This window comes from Ursus maritimus, unplaced genomic scaffold (genome assembly GCF_017311325.1).
Source record: "Ursus maritimus isolate PB19 unplaced genomic scaffold, ASM1731132v1 scaffold_30, whole genome shotgun sequence".
Lineage (NCBI taxonomy): Eukaryota > Metazoa > Chordata > Mammalia > Carnivora > Ursidae > Ursus > Ursus maritimus.
The window spans coordinates 3,315,922-3,334,022 of record NW_024425564.1 but is presented as its reverse complement, the minus strand read 5'-3'; the positions used below and the strand labels follow the sequence as shown (position 1 = coordinate 3,334,022).

At 50.5% G+C, this 18,101-nt stretch overlaps 1 protein-coding gene across 3 annotated transcripts in view; it reads left to right on the top strand.

Annotated features, from left to right (window-relative positions):
* The first annotated feature begins 471 nt into the window (after nucleotides 1-471).
* Nucleotides 472-18,101, top strand: part of PPARD (peroxisome proliferator activated receptor delta) — an 82,026-nt gene continuing 64,396 nt past the window's right edge. For 2 of the 3 annotated variants that reach the window (XR_005838740.1, XM_040644716.1), the window contains exons 1-2: nucleotides 472-615; nucleotides 4,397-4,480. The gene's annotated coding sequence lies outside the window, so the exon portion shown is untranslated. The remainder of the gene's footprint in view (nucleotides 616-4,396; nucleotides 4,481-18,101) is intronic. The other variant, XM_040644717.1, reaches the window with a different exon arrangement.

Genomic DNA, 18,101 nt, shown 5'->3' with positions numbered 1-18,101 from the left:
ACTCCATAACCAGAAATTTCTAGTTGCAGAAGCCTGTCAAGGGAAGAAAGCCCTTTCATTAAATTAGGCAGCACCGACTCCTCCAGAGGAGTTTGGAGACCCAGGTTCTAACGCCAGCCTTGCTTCTCACTGCAAGTCACTCATTTTCTCTGGGACTGTTTCTTCAGTGGAAGGACGTGCAGGCTGTATTAGACGACCTCTAAATTCCCTTCCAGCTTTAAATTCCCTTTTGTGATACTTGCAGGACTTGTTTTACTGGCCCTGGAACATCCTCCTCCTCCCTGCTCCTCCCTCAGCTGCCGCGCCCGCATCCCGCACCAGAGGGCGCTGCAGGCGGGCCCTGGGTAGCGTGCGGTGGGCGGAGTGCAGAATCAGGGGAGTCTCCAGAACGCGCGGTGATTGGCCCCGGCCGGGGCGGAAGGGGGCGCGGAGAGAAGGGGGCGGCCCCGAGCTGCGCGGTGACGTCAGGATGGTGGGGGCGGGTCCGGCCCGCGCAGCGTGTGACGCCGCGGCCGCCGCGGAGCTGGGGATTAATGGGAAAAGTTTTGGCAGGCTTCGGAGGAGCCTGCGGAGCCTGCGGGACGGCAGCGGCGGCGCGGGAGGCGGCCAGGACAGGTCAGTCCGGGTCGGGGGAAGCGGTAGGCAAGCGGCAGAAGGAGTCGGCGGGCCCGGGCTGAGGCGGCCCACGGGGCCGGGGCGCGAGGCCCGGCGGGGAGTGGGATGGGGGGAGCGGCAGGGGTCCGCGGGCCGAGCCGCTGCGGCTTCCCGAGACCCCGGCCCCGGCCGGTCCGCGATGGGTTGTGGCTCTCCTGGCGCCCCGCCGCCCCTAAGCCCCCGGCCTTTTGGACACCCATCACTGAGCCCGAACTGCGGGCCTCCCCCACCCGACTCTGTGCCCCCTCTTGGGCCTAGTGGCTCCGTCTCCTCCCACTTCTGTGTCCGAGAGCAGGGTCTAAGGCTCGGGGTCCTCTCCCATTCCCTGCCGTTGCCTCCGAGCTCTTCTTTCATCCCTTCTCTGGTGTCTCCAGAACCATTGCCCTCTCTACCCAGGGTTTCCTTGGGGAATCTTCTCTGTCTTGTTATCTTTATCTCCTGCCTTCGTCCTCCCATCCTTGAGCTCTCTGTCTTTGCCCTCTTTTCCCAACACTCTCCCCTCCTTCCCCCGTTGCCTGACCCCTCTCAGGATTAAGGCTCCCGTCATCTTCGCGGTGTTACTAGTTTTTTTTCAGCCCTTTGCCAGCAATCCCTGTCTACCTAAGTCCCTTCTACCCTGGCTACCCTCAGAGGCCCTATTTTTGCCTGTCTCTCTAATTTCCTTCTGATTAAGCCTTGTCCCCTGCATTCCTGTCACCTGCCTCCCATTCCCTCCCAGTCCCTTGCCTCTACTTCAGGGAGAAGCATTAGCTCCACACACTACTCTGCTTTCCCTTGACTTGCTATTGAGATATCAATGGGGTGGGGTGGGGTGGGGGGTGTCCCGCCCCTGATTGAAGTAAGGGCTGTGGTAAGTATCAGGCATGTCTGTGTGGGGGCATTTACTTGGGTGTTGCATCAGGGATGGTGTCCAATTTGTAGACCATTCTAATCTCAGCTTTTTAATACTTCCCCTTTATGGGTCTGTTGACTTCCAGGAACCCTTGGGGAGAGAGCAGCCGCTGACTTGGGTGTGTGCCAGGGGTGGCTGGAGGCCTCATCCAACTCTTTTCCCCTTCCAGGAAACAGGGCTCTGTGTCTTTCCACTCTGGATGTACCAAGCACAGTTATACCATGATACTCCAGATTATCTCTGCCCTCACTCCCACCCTCCACCCTGTGCCCCATCCCGAAGAGCTAAGAGGAGTCTCCAGAAGTTGTGCCCCAGAGAATGCCTTAACCTTTTTCCTCTGTACTGACTCCAAGACATTTTTTTCCTACTTGAGTTTTGAAATAGATTGCTAGCCCGATAGCCCTGGGGCTGGCAGGCATCTGTCCTATTTGTTACTGGTCACCTGAACCAGCTTCTGATTTTCACTCGTGCATCTCTGATCCACTGGATGTTAGGGCCTCTGATATGAGTCACTGAGCAGGTTCTCTCGAAGGTTCTTCTCCCTCCCATTTTCCTTGAGAGCTTAATTTCCTGGGGATCCAAGAGGGAGGCTGACCCTAAGTTCTTATCCTTTCCCTGTCGGTGGATATCTGCCTGGGGAGGTGGTGGGGCTGCATTAGTCAGACGGTGTCAGGAATTTGAGTGGCTTCTAGTCACAGAAATATCTTCTCTGGGGCCAAGAGAGCCCACCGCCTTCCTGGTGTGTGGGGGGGTTTAACCTTCTTGTCGGGCAGAAATTTCTTTTCAGATGCCTTCAATGTGAGCTCCTTTATTTGGCTTTGGTCCCCTGGAGAGATCTTTAGGAAATAACATTATCCTCTGTTTCTGCCCAGTCTGATCTTGGAGGATTCTGAAAGCATGACCCACTCTCACGTTTAGAAATGAAGGCCTGTTGTTTCACCTGGCTCCAGGTTTCTAGGTCTCCTCTTTTGAGGATTGTGCTCTCTGTCTTTGAGCCAGAATTGGACACAGAATTGGCAACCTTCAGGAGCTGTGGTGGAGAGCCAAGTGAACCAGCTTCGACCAGACTTTAAAGTTTTGGAACCCTCTTGTGCACTGACCCTTTTCTGTGAAAGGAATAAGACTGTGGATGTCTGAGCCAGTCCTCTCTCCACTGACCCCTGAGCCCCTTCCTAAGTAGTACTTGGGTGGGATTTGGGCAGAATGAACCAAAAAGGGTCCCTTGTTCTCATGAAGAGCATCCATCCAGGGTTTTAATGGGTCATTCTGATGAAGTTGAGGTCGTGTGTTTGGCAGTAAGTTACCCCATCTCTGACTCCCAAGGACTTCACCTGACTTTTTTGAGAGGTTTGCTACTCCTCTGCCTTTGCATACCCATCAGTGGTACTCTCCACTGAGGCCGTAGGGAAGAGGGGCTTAAGAAGAGGTGGAGCCCAGTCCTTAGGGAGCAGCTTGGGCCCCACCAGCTCTGGCTGGATAGCTTCTTGCGGTTTATCCACCCTGCGGCCTTGGTGGATGGTCAGGGTTATCGATGGCCAGTTCCCATTCGGTGAGTTTTGCAGAGTTTGGGTCAGCCCTCTGTCTTTTTCAAAGGTGTGAGCAGTCAGGCCCCTGACATTATTCTACAAGGGGGGTAGCCCATCAGCTCCTTTGTTTAATGAACTGTTCTTTTTGTTTGGCTCTTTCTTGCCTCTCCACCACTGTTTACTCCTTTGGTGTATGCTTCTGCCCTTCAAGAAGAACAGCCCTTACCCCATCTGTGGTTCCTCAGATCTCTTCCCTAAGGGCCTGATAGAGGCTAACCAGGGTTGCTCACTGGCCTGGGAAGCATGTAGCCTTCTGCTTTGGACAGATGCAGCCATTCTGGCTGTTGTGCAAGCTGTCCTGGGGGCCTGCAGATCCCGGCACGTCCTGGGACAATGCGGCTCCTTTTGATCAGAAGGAGTCGGACCTGTTGCTTCAGCTGTAGAGCCTGTCACTGCGGGCCCCCTCCCAGGGTGTTCCCTGCTGGCGGGGAGCTAAATTGCAGGCCCTGCCTCCAGTGCTGGAGTAGGGCCTGGAAGTGCCAGGACTTGCCCCACTGCCCTGCACTGTCCATGCTGGGGTCACTCTCTTCTTCCTCCCCGCCCAGCGTCTCCACGGACTTTGTCTGTCCCGCCAGGCTCCGACTTGTGTCATGTCAGAAGTTCTGTGTGTGCTGCCCTCGTCTGTGCCCCGTTGTCCCAGATGGCGCAGTGGCTGCTTCTTGCAGATGGTGTGATGTCCCTGAGCATTTTGCTGTGCCTTGGGTCCAGGGGGAGGAGCCACTTGCAGCAGCTGCCTTTCACCATGTCAGAGGAGAGCTGGGCACTTGCTCAAGCCTGGCAGGGAGGAGATGGCCCCTTGCATCAGGTTTCAGCCATGTGGGTCTTCATCTTGGCAGATGGTTCCTGGCCTTCGTTGCTCTGAGGCTGGTGATTCGGGTGTGACTCTAGTCCTGTTGCCACAGGGCTTCGGTGAAGGACTCAAGCATGACTCAGGGCATCTCCATGTCTGAGCTGCCACCTGTGGGGGATGTTGGGCTCCAGGTCGTTCTTCACTTTGCCAGCTCCTTCTGCCTCACCCCTGTAAAATCAGCAAAGCCGGTGTCTGCTTACTCGGAAATGAGCAGACTACTTCCAGGATCGGGAAATCTTTGCTAACTCGGGCTCAGAAGAACAACATCTCAGGCTGTGCGTGTGAGGGACAAAGAAGGAGCCAGCTTACCTAGGAGCAGTTTTGGAGCCTTAGTGTTGAATTAGAACATGGATGCTGCTTTTCTGACCCCTGGTGCCTCTCAGCTAAAGGTGTTGGTCTCTTTCTGTCCTGCAGCGTTGCGTGGTGTTTTGGGCATGCACGTGATACTCACGCAGTGGCTTCTGTTCACCAATAGATGAGGACAGACGCACCGAAGAGGTAATCCCATTTTCCTCACACAGGACCTCTGACAACTGACTGAGGCATGCCGGGTTTAGGATCCTGGCCTAAACGATGAAACAATTTCACTGGGGCTGAGTTCCCAGATCCCAGGTGCCTATCATAACATTTGGTCTTATCACTTCCCCATAGTGGGCACTTAGTAAATAATTATTAAATGTCTATGGCTTATGTATTTTTGGGGGAGCACTGAGATTTCCTCACCTTTACACCGACTAAAACATAAATTCCACAAGGGCTGGGACTTATTTTGTTTCCTCTTGTGTCTAGGACTGCCTAGCTCTGAGGAGATGCTAAATATTTGTTGAATGAATCAGTGTAGAAACTTTTCTTCTCTGTCCGTATGGGTGCCAGGCCACAACGATGGTGTCATTCCCTTCCATTTATGCAATAGACATTGCTGAGTGTCTACTATGTACCAGGCACAGTACTAGACACTTGGGAAATGCTGATAGCAAAAAGAAAAAACAGATTTAGTCCCTGCCTAATGGGTCCGAAGTTCATTGGCACGTATGCGATCTGAGCATAATACACAAGGGTTTTTTCTTCCATCTCTGCTGGCGTAGCAAGTCCTCACCAGAGTCTGAACAACGCTCTGGGCCTCTCATTACTGTTTCCCTGTTTGTTCTCAGGATGCCTGACGGATTTTATAAACTCTCAGAAGGGGAGCTGCAGGGGATTCGATGTTCATTGTCTCAACTCTCTGGGAGGCTGGGCTGTGGTGAGGCCCCTGCTGGGGGCCAGGGGAAACACGGGCTCCTGTCTGATTTGTTTTCATCTCCGAAGTTCAGTGGTTCCAGCAGCTGTTTATGGGCTTCACTTCCCTTTCTCTGCCTTCAACACCCTGTGGGTTTTCCTGTTGCCAGACAGGGTGCTGAGCCCGTATGTCTGTCAGTCTGTGGGGGTCAGGTCGTTTGTGGATCTTGCAGGAAGGCCTCAGGCAGGGGCCCCTCCTGTTGTCAAACCCATACCCAGTCCTTCCTCTGAAGGAGATGTGAATGAGGAAGAAGGGGGGTGTGGGAGGCTGCTGAGGTTCCCCGAGAGGGGATCGCGTAGAAGGGAAAGCTACTGAGTTCATTGCTTTGTCATTCGTTCCAGCAGCAGCTGGCCACAGTGGTGGCAGTTGTACATGTCCAGGCTCACTTGTCCGGTTTATATCTGGGCTTTGATCTCCCAGTCCCAGCGAGAAGTTTTGTTTCTTAGTTTCCACTGGCAAAGGTGAGACTAGGGCTTTATCAGATTTTTCAGCACTAATCTCAGAAGACTATGGTTTGGTCGTTATCTTAATCTTTCCCATCTGAGGCACCAATAGATGGGTCAGGTCCTGTGACAGATGTTTCAGATAACGGTCCTTGGCTGCTCCCCCTCACCCCCCAAGTGTGTGGAGTCTAGTTGGGGAGAGAAGGCATATGCACAAAAAGATTCTGAAATATGAAGAGAGCTGGTGGGTACTGAGAACATGGGCAGGGATACTCATTTTTTTTTTTTTAAAAGATTTTATTTATTTATTTGAGAGAGAGACAGCCAGCAAAAGAGGGAACACAGGCAGGGGGAGTGGGAGAGGAAGAAGCAGGCTCCCAGCGGAGGAGCCTGATGCGGGGCTCGATCCCAGAACGCCAGGATCACGCCCTGAGCCGAAGGCAGACGCTTAACAACTGAGCCACCCAGGCGCCCCAGGGGTGCTCATTAAAAGAGCAGATCATCTCTTTGGATCAGCTTTGTCCCTGAAGAAATTGGGTTTCGGATGAGGCCTTGAAAGAAAGTTTATTTTGAAGTCAACTTTTTTTTTTTAAGTTTTTATTTATTTGTCAGAGAGAGCACAAGAAGGGGGAGCTGCGGGCAGAGGGAGAAGTAGGCTTCCTGCTCGCCTGATGTGGGGCTCGATCCCAGGGCCCTGGGATCATGACCTGAGCTGAAGACAGGTACTTAACTGACTGAGCCACCCAGGCGCCCCTGAAGTCAACTTTAGAATGTCATAAACAGTGATTCTCAGACTTTTTGACCTCAAGCCCCCTTTACACTCTTAAAAATTATTAGGGACCCAAGAACTTTTGTTTACCATAGTAGAAACTAAAAACCAAGGAATTTTTTTAAATTACTAACTTATTAACTCATTTAATATAATAATAAACCCATGACATTTACCACAAATGACATTTTCAAGAAAAAAATAGCTAATTCTCAAAACAAAGTTGAGAGAAGTGGTGTTGTTTTACATTTTTGGCGATCTCTTCATGTCTGGTTTAATAGAAGACAGCTGGATTCTCATAACTGCTTCAGTGTTCAGTCTCTTGAGATATGTTGTTTTATTTGAAGGCTATGAAGAAAATCTGGCCCTCACACAGATAGGTTGTTGAGAAAGAGAGGGGTAATAGCTTTTAATAGCTTTTGCAGATAATTGTGGATATTCTTCTTTGATATGATACCAAAACTGAACAAGTGGTAGTTTCTTAAAGGTTAGTTGGAATGTGGAGTCTGAAACCTTACCAACGGAGTTTTCATATTTTGTAACATTAAAATCCATTGGTCAGTCTTATACTTTAGATGAATCTTTTACTTTAAGTTGCTCACCAGAACATATTGGTTCACTGAGTCATATAAATCTTCTAAATGTTGACATATTTCATTTTACAATATCAACAAATCATATTAATACCACTGATAGCAACAGAAAAGCTTTCAAGTGTTGGGAAGCTGTCAAGCTCAGAGGGGTGGATACAAGTTTCCATAATTTAGATTTTCTCTTGAAAGCTTGATTTTTATCACTGGTAACATACTGTCGGGTTTTTTGTTTGTTTGCTTAAAAGATTTTATTTATTGAGAGAGAGCGTGTGGGGGGGGGAGAGGGAGAGCCAGAGAGAGAATCTCAAGCAGACTCCCCCACTCAGCACGGAGCCTGACACAGGGCTGGATCCCATGACCCTGAGATCATGACCTGAGCCAAAACTATAAGGAGGACACATAACTGACTGAGCCCCCCAGGTGCCCGCATACTGTCAGGTTTTTTAATTGAATGTCCATTTTCAAGAAAAAGTCTGTCAGATATTCAAAGTCTAAATAATTATAAGGTATTACTCTTTTCTTTCAAGTAAAAATGTTGTTTCATGAAAAAAATGACTAGTTTAGCTTGCAACTAAATCTCACAATTTTTCTCGAGGCAACCACGTGACTCTTATTTTGTTACAAAGAGTATTTAAAAGACATGTACTTAAGGGTCACGATTTAATAAAGTTGGTTTTTATTGTCTCATAGAACATTTTTTTTTTGAGATTTATTTATTTATCTTAGCACACAAGCAGGGGGAGGGGCAGAGCAAGAGGGGGAGGACCTCAAGCAGGCTCTGACTCCCTGCTGAGTGCGTGGGTCCCTGACCCCACCACCCGAGACCATGACCCGAGCCGAAATCAAGAGCCATGTGCTCAACTGACTGAGCTACCGAGGGGCCCCTTGTCTAGAACATTCTTAAGCAAAATTGGAACTTTACTATCTTTCATGGTTCTTTGGGTTGACTGGACTCATCAAAGGCAGTTCTCAGGGTACATTGCTTTAGTCAGACAGAGGCTGGGGCAGGAGTCGTGTGGAGGCTCAGCTGGGCTGGACATCCACACTGGCTCGCTCACATGGCTGGCACTTGATGCTGGCTGTTGACTAGAGTACCTACCTGTGGCCTCTCCATGTGCCTTGGGCTTCTCACAGCGTGGTGGCTGGATTCCGAGCAGAAGCACCCTAAGAGTGAACATACTGAGAGATCCAGGCACAAAGGGCAAGGTTTCTTATGACCCAGGCTTGCAAGTGACACGGTGTCAATTCCTTTGTCTTTTCTTGGTCACAGGACTCGTTCAGATTCAGAGGGCTATACAAGGGTATGAATACCAAGAGACGGGGCTCACTGGGAGGGAGAGAAGGCTCCTTGGAGAGCAGTGCTACTACTTTTGAGCGTCCCTATGTGAGGTAGCCTGGCCTGTATCTGAGTGACACTTCCAGAAGAAAAGTACACCTCCTCACAGTTTCCGTTCCTGGCGACCACCTTTGTTAGGCAGCTCTTAGCAGGCTGAATACCAGGTGAAGGAATTTGCACTGCATGTTTTTGGGGCAGTGGGTAGCCACTGATGGTTTGGGAGCAAGGAAAAACCATTCCTTGTTAACATTGCATAAAGGTGGATTGAGTAGAGGAAGAACGGAGGGAGAGAGGTTAGGTAGGAGACTGTTGCAGTAGTCTGAGTGTAAGGAAATTCCTCCTCACATTAAATCTGGGTTCTTCTGGTGGTTGTTAGAGTTACTGATTTCAGTCTTTCGGCCACACAGATTAAGTACCCAGAGCAGGGCTGGAGGAATCCCTCCCCTTCCTTATTTAGGGATGCCGATCGTGAGAGAGATCAAAAGCTCCGCAAAAGGTGGAAGGCAGCTCAAGTTGGGCTTTATCGTCAAGACACGATAAGAAGTTAATCATTCTTTTTTTATTTTAGACAGACCGTGTGTGAGCTGAGGGGGCCAGAGGGAGAGGGAGAATCTCAAGGAGACTCGATGCTCGGCACAGAGCCTGACACGGGGCTCAGTCCCCAACCCTGAGATCACGACCTGAGCCAAAACCAAGAGTCTGATGCTGAAGCATCTGAGCCACCCAGGAGCCCCTAATCATAAGTTGTCAAAAGAAAAAGCAAGGGAAAGCTAAAGCCTCACGTACAGCCGCGGACGATGTTTCAAATACACTCCAGTTTTGTGCTCATAGACCACTAGCAAGCGAGGAGAAGAGTGAGAGCAAGGAAGAGGGGGACAAATTCGCGAATGGTAGGGAGAGGGAGAAAGAAGGGGCTTAAGGGGAGCAAAGAGCAAAAGGAGTTTGAAGGAGGTCAAAATCGGAAGAACTGCTAGAGGTTGGGGGACGACTCTAGGCGGACTGCAGAGCTGGGGGAGAGCCGGCTTCTGTGCTTCTCTGAGGCCCTGGCCTCTGGCTTTCAGCACCCCCCACCATTACCCTGTCTCTGACTTTTGTGTCTATGGAGAGGCCATGGGAAGAGTTGGAACAGATTTGCTGTTGGACAGACCTGGGGGGGACTCTTCGCTCTCCGGACTTAATGATTGAAATGAACCTCATTCAGTGCTGGTTTGTCCCCTTTCTTCTGAGGTGGGGCGCTCAGAAAGAAATGCCTGTCTGAAACAGTTCCTTCCCTGATTTACAGGCTGTGGCCCCGGGAGCCCAGCCTCGGTGTGGGGGAGTCTGCAGGTTCTGTTCAACAGCTGGTGTTCAGGGCAGTGCATCGTGACACCCCTTCATCCCCCCACCAAGTCCAATCTTCAAAGCCTAACTTCCACCCTTGTCATCATCTCAGCAGCTCTCTGGAGACCATTGGCGAATTCTCCACGGCTCATAGTGACATGCCTGTGAAAGAGTTCTCCCATGGGAAGGGTACTGCAGGGAGAGGCTCCTGGTGTTGTGGGAAAACCACTTCGTGCTAAAGTTCATTTCTCTACTGTTAGACTAATAGGTGCCTACAAACCTTCGTTTCTAATCTTCTGTAACTCCTTGATCCTTGCCTTACTACTGCTTCTGGCGCTTCCCTCATCCAAGAGTTGTAACCTCAGAGGCTCACAGTTACTTGGCTACCTCTGCAATGGAAGTACAGGCCAACTTTGCTCTCGCAATGGCAGCTGTAGCCAAGCAGGCCACCCTACATATGCAACAGTCTGCACGCCTGCTCTCTGCTCACGAACAGGCCGTCCTTCAGTTTGCCAGAACCCAGAGCTTTACCTGTCACCCCCTTTTCCAAACAAGCAAACGAGGTATGCTTCCTCATTTTCCCTTAATTGCTTCCAGCATTGCCTTGTTCATGACTCTCACTCTACTGTCTTCACCGCCAGTTCGAGTTCCTTAAGCACCGGGTTTCTATAGCACTATCCCCAGCACTATAGACGTTTGGGGCTGGGAGATTCTCTATTGAGTGGGCTGTCTGTGTATTGTTGGGATGTTTAGTATCATCCCTGGCTTATACCCACTAGATGTTAGTGGCACCTCACCGCTCCTGCCCCCCTTCCCCGTACCAGTTGTGAAAACCGAGAATGTCTTCAGACATTGCCACATACCCTCTAGGGATTAAACTCACCCATGGTTGACAGCCACTGCTCTATTGCTTTGCCCACTAAATATTTCTGGCCAGCTGGGTCCACTGGTGAACATCACATCAGTAGAACCAATACAGTAAGCATGCAGCTCTTACATTGGAAATGATTCCTCCTCAGTCATCTCACTGGGCCCTCGAGGGCTTTGGGGAGGAGTGAAAAATTCATAATAAGCGAGCACGTTCCAACTAAGTAAGAAGCCATAGGAGATCTACGCAACAGAGGGACAGCGTCCAAGGTGTAAAGCAATGTCCTGGAGTGGTTGGGTTTATCATGTCTTTTCCAAGTATTTCAGTGTCTGGGCCAAAACCACCTTCCTACAGCTCGCAGAGGTGCCATGTAGAATAGAGTTGGTAATTTGTCACAGCGTCAGACATTACCAGCTGATCTGGTGGTCTGATCACAGCAGTCTTTCTCCCCTCTCCGAAGCCACATCGGTTCTCAGAACCCTCTAGTGAAGGCAGTTCTCATGAGAGAAGACTTACCTGCCATTCCTGATTGTGAGTTTGTCTGTTTGGTCCAGACCATTTCTTTTCAGCTTCCCCTCCTGCAGAAGCCGTCAGGACAGTCCAGAGATCCTGGTAGGTCCCCTTGGCCCTCAGCACCTGCATCTCGGGATGGTCTCCTTTGTGGGCCATTGGAGGCTCCAGGTTGGAGACTATCCTTCTCCCCTCAGGAGGCCCTCCAGAGGCCAAACTGCTCAGCTCCATGAAATTAATTCCCCACCCCTTAGATAATAGCAAGCTATGATAGCAAAAGAAAGACCCTGGCCCAGGATACTGCCAAGATTCCTGCTCTGATCCTTCCTTCACGTGGACCAGAGGTCTGAACTCTTGTTTCTTCCACACTCTTGGAATCTGTCTGCCATGGTGGTGGACTGGGTAATGGCCCCCGGAGATATCCAGGCTATAACCCCTGGGACCTGTGGATGCTACCTTATATGGCAAAATGGACTTTGCAGATGCGATTAATTTAAGGATTTCGAGATGGGGAGATTATCCTGGATTATCTGAGTGGGCGTGAGTGCAGTCATGGGTGTCCTGTGAAGAGGGAGACAGAGGGGGATTCGATACAGAAGAAGGCAGTGTGACTGCTGCAGCGGGATGCGACCCTGCTGGCTCTGACGATGGAGGAAGAGGCCAGGGAGCGTGAGGAACGCAGCTCTAGAACCCGGAGAAGGCAAGGAAGCAAATGCCCCGCAAGAGCCTCTGGAGGAGGTGTGGCTTTGCCCATACCTTGATTTTGAGTGGAACCAATTTTGGACTTTGACCTCCAGAACTGTGAGAGAATAAATGTGTTTTGTTTTAAGCCACTAAGTTTGTAGTCATTTGTAACAGTGGCAATAGGAAACCACTCCAGGGCTCGTTTGCCTCCAGGCCCAGGGGGTGACTTGGCTGGCCCTCATTCTTATTTCAAGGCAGTCTTAGAGAACCCCTTTTATGGCAGTTCAAGATTCTAGGTCCTGCCTTTTCCCAGACTAATATTTGAAGCAATATGCTCTTTGGGGGAACCTTTTTAGGGAGTTCTTGGGAGTAAAAGAGAAGGCCTCAGGTAGTGTCTGATCCTTGCTTTTAGAAGTCACCCCACACCTTCAGTCAGGTGAGTAAGAAAGGGTTTCTTTCAGGGGCGCCTGGGTGGCTCAGTCGTTAAGCGTCTGCCTTCGGCTCAGGGCTGATCCCAGAGTCCTGGGATCGAGCCCCACATCGGGCTCCTCCGCTGGGAGCCTGCTTCTTCCTCTCCCACTCCCCCTCCTTGTGTTCCCTCTCTCGCTGGCTGTCTCTCTCTCTGTCATATAATTAAATAAAAATCTAAAAAAAAAAAAAGAAGAAGGGTTTCTTTCGGACTGTTGAGGATAAATCTGACTCCACTTCCATCTTCTGCTCATTAATATGCAGTTATCGGGTACCTCCTATGTGCTAGGCATTGGGGCTGAAGGAGTGAACAAAGCAGGTAAAAAAGTCTCATGCTCTCATGGTGGTTATGGTGGAGAACGTGGAGAGAGCCAGAATTATGTAACTAGTGTGTCAGATGTTGGTAAATGCTATATCAAAAAGTAAAGTAGGAGGGGTGCCTCGGTGGCTCAGCCAGTTAAGTGTCCGACTCTTGGTTTTGGCTCAAGTCATTATCTCAGGGTCGTAAGTTTAAGCCCAGCGTGCAGACTACTTAAAAAATAAAATAAGAGGCGCCTGGGTGTCTCAGTTGGTTAAGTGTCTGACTCTTGGTCTCAGCTCAGGTCATGATCTCAGGGCCATGAGCTCGAGCCTGGTGTCAGGCTCTGTGCAGTCTGCTTGAGATTCTTCCCCTCCCCCCTGCTTGCATGTGCGCACATTCTCTCTCTCTCTGTCTCAGATAAATAAAATCTTTTTTAAAAAGGCAGGAAAGAGTAGTGGCACTTTTAAATAGAGGGCTTGAGGAAGGCCTCACTGAGAAGGAACTATTTGAGCTCAAAGAGAACGAGCCATGTGTAGGAAGAATTTTACAAGCAGAGAAAAGCAAGTACAAAGGCTCTGAGGCAGGAACATGGCTGGTGTGTTTGAGGAATAGTCAGGAGGCCACTGTGGCTGGAGTGGAGTGAGGGGAGAAGAGCATAGAAGGAGATGAGGTCAGAGACTTGACTGTGGCCAGGGACCGTGGACCCTGAAGAACTGTACAGTCTCTCACTTCACCTGGCCCTTAGCCTCTTCCCTCCTTTCCTCCTCTTCACAGCCCCTCTCAGTCTTTATGCCTGTGTTCCTCAATTCCTTTCCATGGAGTATTTGTCACGTCTTACCCCGGCCACATCAGCAGGTAAATATCGTCAACTTAAAATATTAGAAGGGGGGAAGAAAGCAACGTCTTCTTTCTGAATAATAAAAGCAGCTCCACTGTCCGTGGTGGTGTGGAGCCGTGTTCTTAAATGCAGGTTGGCCTCTCTGCTCTCCCCAGGCAGTTCTGCGGTGTTTCCTGGGGGTCCTCGCTCCAGTCACCCTCCTCCTCAGCCCCATGAGGACCTCCAGGCCCCCATGCCTGCTACTTCCTCCCACTCCACTCTTCCTGGGCTACTTAGTGTGGGTCCCACAGTTGCCCACCTGAAATTCTTAACAGCTCACTCACCTCCGTGCCCTTCCTCCCAGGAGCGGCCCCATAGCCTGCCTTCTCCCCAGCTGCTCAACCAGGAGTCTGAGGGCTGCCAGAAAAAGAGAACAAGGTGCACAGGGTAGTGCCACTGTGCATGCATGGTTACCGCTTAGATTCCCAGCACCCCCGGCCCCCCCCCGCCCTGTCTCAGAGCCCTTGACTCTCCCATTCCTGCGAGGGGCCACCCCCATCCTCAGGACTCTGCCGCCTCCAGGTCCTCACCGTGTTTTCTGGGTTTCTAAGTATCCGATCCCAAAAGGTCAAGTGAGCCCAGCTTGAAAAGTCGCACTCTCCCTGGATAGTGACCCCATGACAGTCCTGGTGCTGTGGCAACTTTCCCAAATGACAGTCTGTCGGTAGTTCATGGTAAGCTTCATTGTCATCTAGGGGTCGGTTACAGATTGTCTCCATAGATGAAATCCTCCATGCCTGTGTCCCTGATTTTGTAGTCCTAGGTGACTCTTCCCAGAACCTCCTTTAACTAAGGGCATCAAATCGATCGTTACTGAAAAATTAAAAATCCTTGGTAATAAACAAATTGACCAATAATAAATTTCTATCTCCCAAGTGAAAATCACTAGGTGAACAAATTCTCAGACTGCAGAATGCATCCAATCAAAATTGTATTATTCCAGTCTTATTTGTATTCTATTACAGTGTATGATTTCTGCGATGTTTCTTTTTTTGGCATCTTAATGTCCCCGTGTATTTACAGCATCTACTTACAATTTGCCTTTCATATCCTTACAGTGTGTTACCTTGCAGAAAAATATTTTATCCATTCTTTAGCCCATTCCCTGACCCAGTAGGCATATCTGCACCCAGGCCAAGGCCCGTCTCTGTCCCCTGCAAGCCTAGTGTAGCCTCGTCTTCTCACATACCACCAGGACCATCTGTTCTGTTTGTTTTGTTTTTAAAAAAATCTTATTTATTTGTCTGAGAGAGAGAGAGAGGGAGAGGGAGCACAAACTGGGGGAGGGGCAGAGGGAGAAGCAGACTCCCGCCAAGCAGGGAGCCAGACGTAGGACTTGATCCCAGGCCCCTGAGATCATGACCTGAGCCAAAGGCAGACACTTAACTGACTGAGCCTCCCAGGTGCCCCAGGACCATCTGTTTTTGGTTCACTTTTGTACCCCCACTCTGGGCACATTGTAGAGCTGGTTCCAGCACTCCCAGAGCTTCTGTCCTTGTGCTGCTTTCTCTTTGTGGGCTGCAGCCTGAACCTTGCCCTCCTTTCTGCCTTCTGTTTCCATTGTGAGAAAGAACTGGTCCATCCCTCTGATGTTCTCGATGAGTCAGAGACCTCGTTGAGTTGCAAGGGAGCAGCTACAATGCGCAGTCACGTTCTCAGTCCTGATGTGTGTTCATTAGCCACAATCAAAGATCATCTCCCCAGAAATTGGCTCCTTGATGGGCAAGTGCCTTGTGCAGAGGTGAGCACCGAGCACTGTCAGACGGAAGAGTGCCTGGATGGCCAGCCTAAGTGGCTTGCTTCCCAGAGTAGCCCTAGCACTAACCTACACCAGAGCCCTGTCTGGGAAGTCATTTCATAGGGCAGCGTCAGCCATCTGGAGAAGGAAACTTAAGGCCCCCTTTCCTAGTTGTTGCTCTTTCCTTTGGTTGAAGCTTAGTGGAGACAGCTGAGGAACGGAGGTTTTTGGTTTTGGTGGAGTCTTTTCCATATGCCTCTTTCTCTCCGCTTCCTCCACTGGGGGTCGAGTAAGGCTCCTTTCTCATACCTCTGGCTCAGCACCTACCGTAGTATATTATGGTGGAGTTATTGTGCACATTCGGGGCTTGGACTGTGATTTCTTTTGAGAGCTGTGCTCACCTGTGTCTAATCCCCTTCCTATTCCCAACACAAGTCAGTAGCTGTCGAGGAGCCGAGTAAGCTGTGGCTCTCATGTGTTGAATGCACTGTGCTAATTATTTCCCATGCATCAGCTTGTTTAATGCACACAACCCTGAGAGGTAGGAATCATCATACCCCTTTTACAGATGAGAGTGCTGAGGCTCAGACTGGTTAGGAAAGTTACCTAAAGCTGCACAACCAGTAAGTGGCAGAGCTGAGATTTGAACCCAGGTGTGTAAAACTGTGTCTTTGATTACCACACAGCAGGACCTCCCTAAGGAGGATGGCTGGTTGAAGCTAATTCTTCCAGTTTGGAAAGTACCTGCTTGACTGGCCAGACTGGTGTTGGCTTCCAAGAACACTCCCTGCTTTCTAGCACAGCAGAGTGTCTTGTTGGTCACTGAGCAGAACCAAATGTTGGCAGGGTCTGGAGGCCCCTGCAGCGTCTTGTTCCAGGTCAGTGGGAAGAGGAGGCTCTGAGAATGGCTGCGCTTAGTGTCTCCCTGGATCTGCTTCAAGGCAGTGAGCAGCCCCCCTCGAACCAGAAGAAATAACCAGCCAACTGGTGGGCCAGGCATATAGAGTGGAAGGGACTTGTAGGAGGAAGAAAACCAGTCTCTGATCCAAGTGATTAATCAGCCCGTTTTCAGTCTGGTGAAGGGAGAGAAGAGAGAGAAGGGGGCCCAGCTGTGCACGTATGGAGAGAAGAAAGGAAGGGAAGTTGCCTTTGTTCGGCTCCTCCCTTGGGCCAGACGTCACGCCGTGGATGAGCTCACTGTCCCTCACACCAGCCTGCGAGAGGCGGGTGTTATACCCATTTAACAGATGAGGTGTGGGATCACAGAGGTTAAACAGCTCTGTCACACCTGACAGATGACGGCCTGAGGTTTAAGCCCTTTGGACCCCTGTGCTTCTCAGTTCAGTGACTGCTTTTCCTGCTCATGTCACGTTAGTGTGGGCTCTGCAGCCACTAGGAATGTGTGCACGTGTGTATCTGCAGGCCATGAGCAGAGGCTGAAGGAGAAATCAAGACTCTGGGTACCTGTCCTGCTCAGCAATGTGGGCCCTACCTAGACCAGCAGGGCACAGGGCTCAAACCAGCAGTGGCCTTATATTTTTCCCCTTCTTGTACCTTGCCATCCCTGGTTTATTTTTAGAGAGCTATTTTTATCTCTGCTCCCACTTCCTGGCTGGAGGCTGGGGTTGGGGTGCAGGGAAGGCATAGGTGGCGTCTTGACGGTGCCCTCGGCTGGGCTGTGGGGACTGTGCTCACCTGCTTGCTTTGATGGCCTCGCCTCAGGTCCACTGTAGGCCCAGGGGATCCTGGACAGAGGGACAGTTGCACTCCTTGTTTCTTTGGCTTCTCAGAAGGGAATGAGCTCTCCCCTGGAGCAGAACAGGAAGTAGCATGTGGCACTCTTTATATTTTTAGCTCACTGGCTTTTTCCGAGGCTAAGAACTTTGAGGGAATATGGGGTACTGGTTAAGAGCCAGAATGCGTGGGACTAAGTTCTGGCTCTGTTGGTAGCTTTGGGCAAGTCACTTTAGGCCTTGATGGCTTCCTCATCTGTAACATGGGGGAGATAACCATAGACCCTACCCCTCGGGGATGACTTGAGGAGTAAAAGAGCTCATCCATGTAAAGGCACAGCTGTGGCACTCATTAGGTGTTGATTGTTTTATTGTTAGCATATCTCTGGACCCTTGGCAGCTCCTTCCACGGGATGGATGCCAGTAAATGTTGGTTGGACTGAACAGGACTTCAAGACTCTTGGTTGTCCTCCTGTTTCCATCTGGATGTTGGCTGTAGTGGGTGTTGACTGTAGTCAGTGATTGCCTGCAGGACCCCACAGAGTAATTCCCGTGGCAGCTGCCCGCAGTTCACCCCCTCTAGCCCCTATCTGGGCCTTGGGAAGAGAGGTCTTCCAACCTGAGGATGTCAGTAGCCCCCGTCCCTGTGTTTGCTTTTGCACTTTCTGAGGCTCTGGCTTTGGGTTGTGAGCTCTGGAGGGGTTAGGGCCCGTGTCCCATGAGTGCAGACACTACCAGGTGATTTTGGGTGCTTGGGCCCAAGGTTTTGAAGGACGGGCTTGTCACTGGCAAGCTGCTTTAGCTGGTAACAGTGAAAGACATCTTTGGGAACTTGTACTTGGGGGGCTTAGAAGCTCATCAGATACCACCAATGGCCAGTGTTATGGGTATTTGGGAAGCAGTGTTTCTTGGGATGTGGAGCTGGCATTCAGGCACAAGCATTTCCATGGATGTAGTTTTTAATTTATTTTAAAATGTTTTAATTATATAAATAGTGCTTATTCATAATAGAGAATTAGAAAATACTTAAATCGGAGTGCCTAGGTGGCTCATTCGGTTAAGCATCTGCCTTCGGCTCAGGTCTTAATCTCAAGGTCCTGAGATCGAGCCCCACGTCGGACTCCCTGCTCACTGGGGAGTCTGCTTGTCCCTCTCCCCATGCCCCCTCCCTACCTTGCATGTGTGCGCGCTGTCTCTATGTAT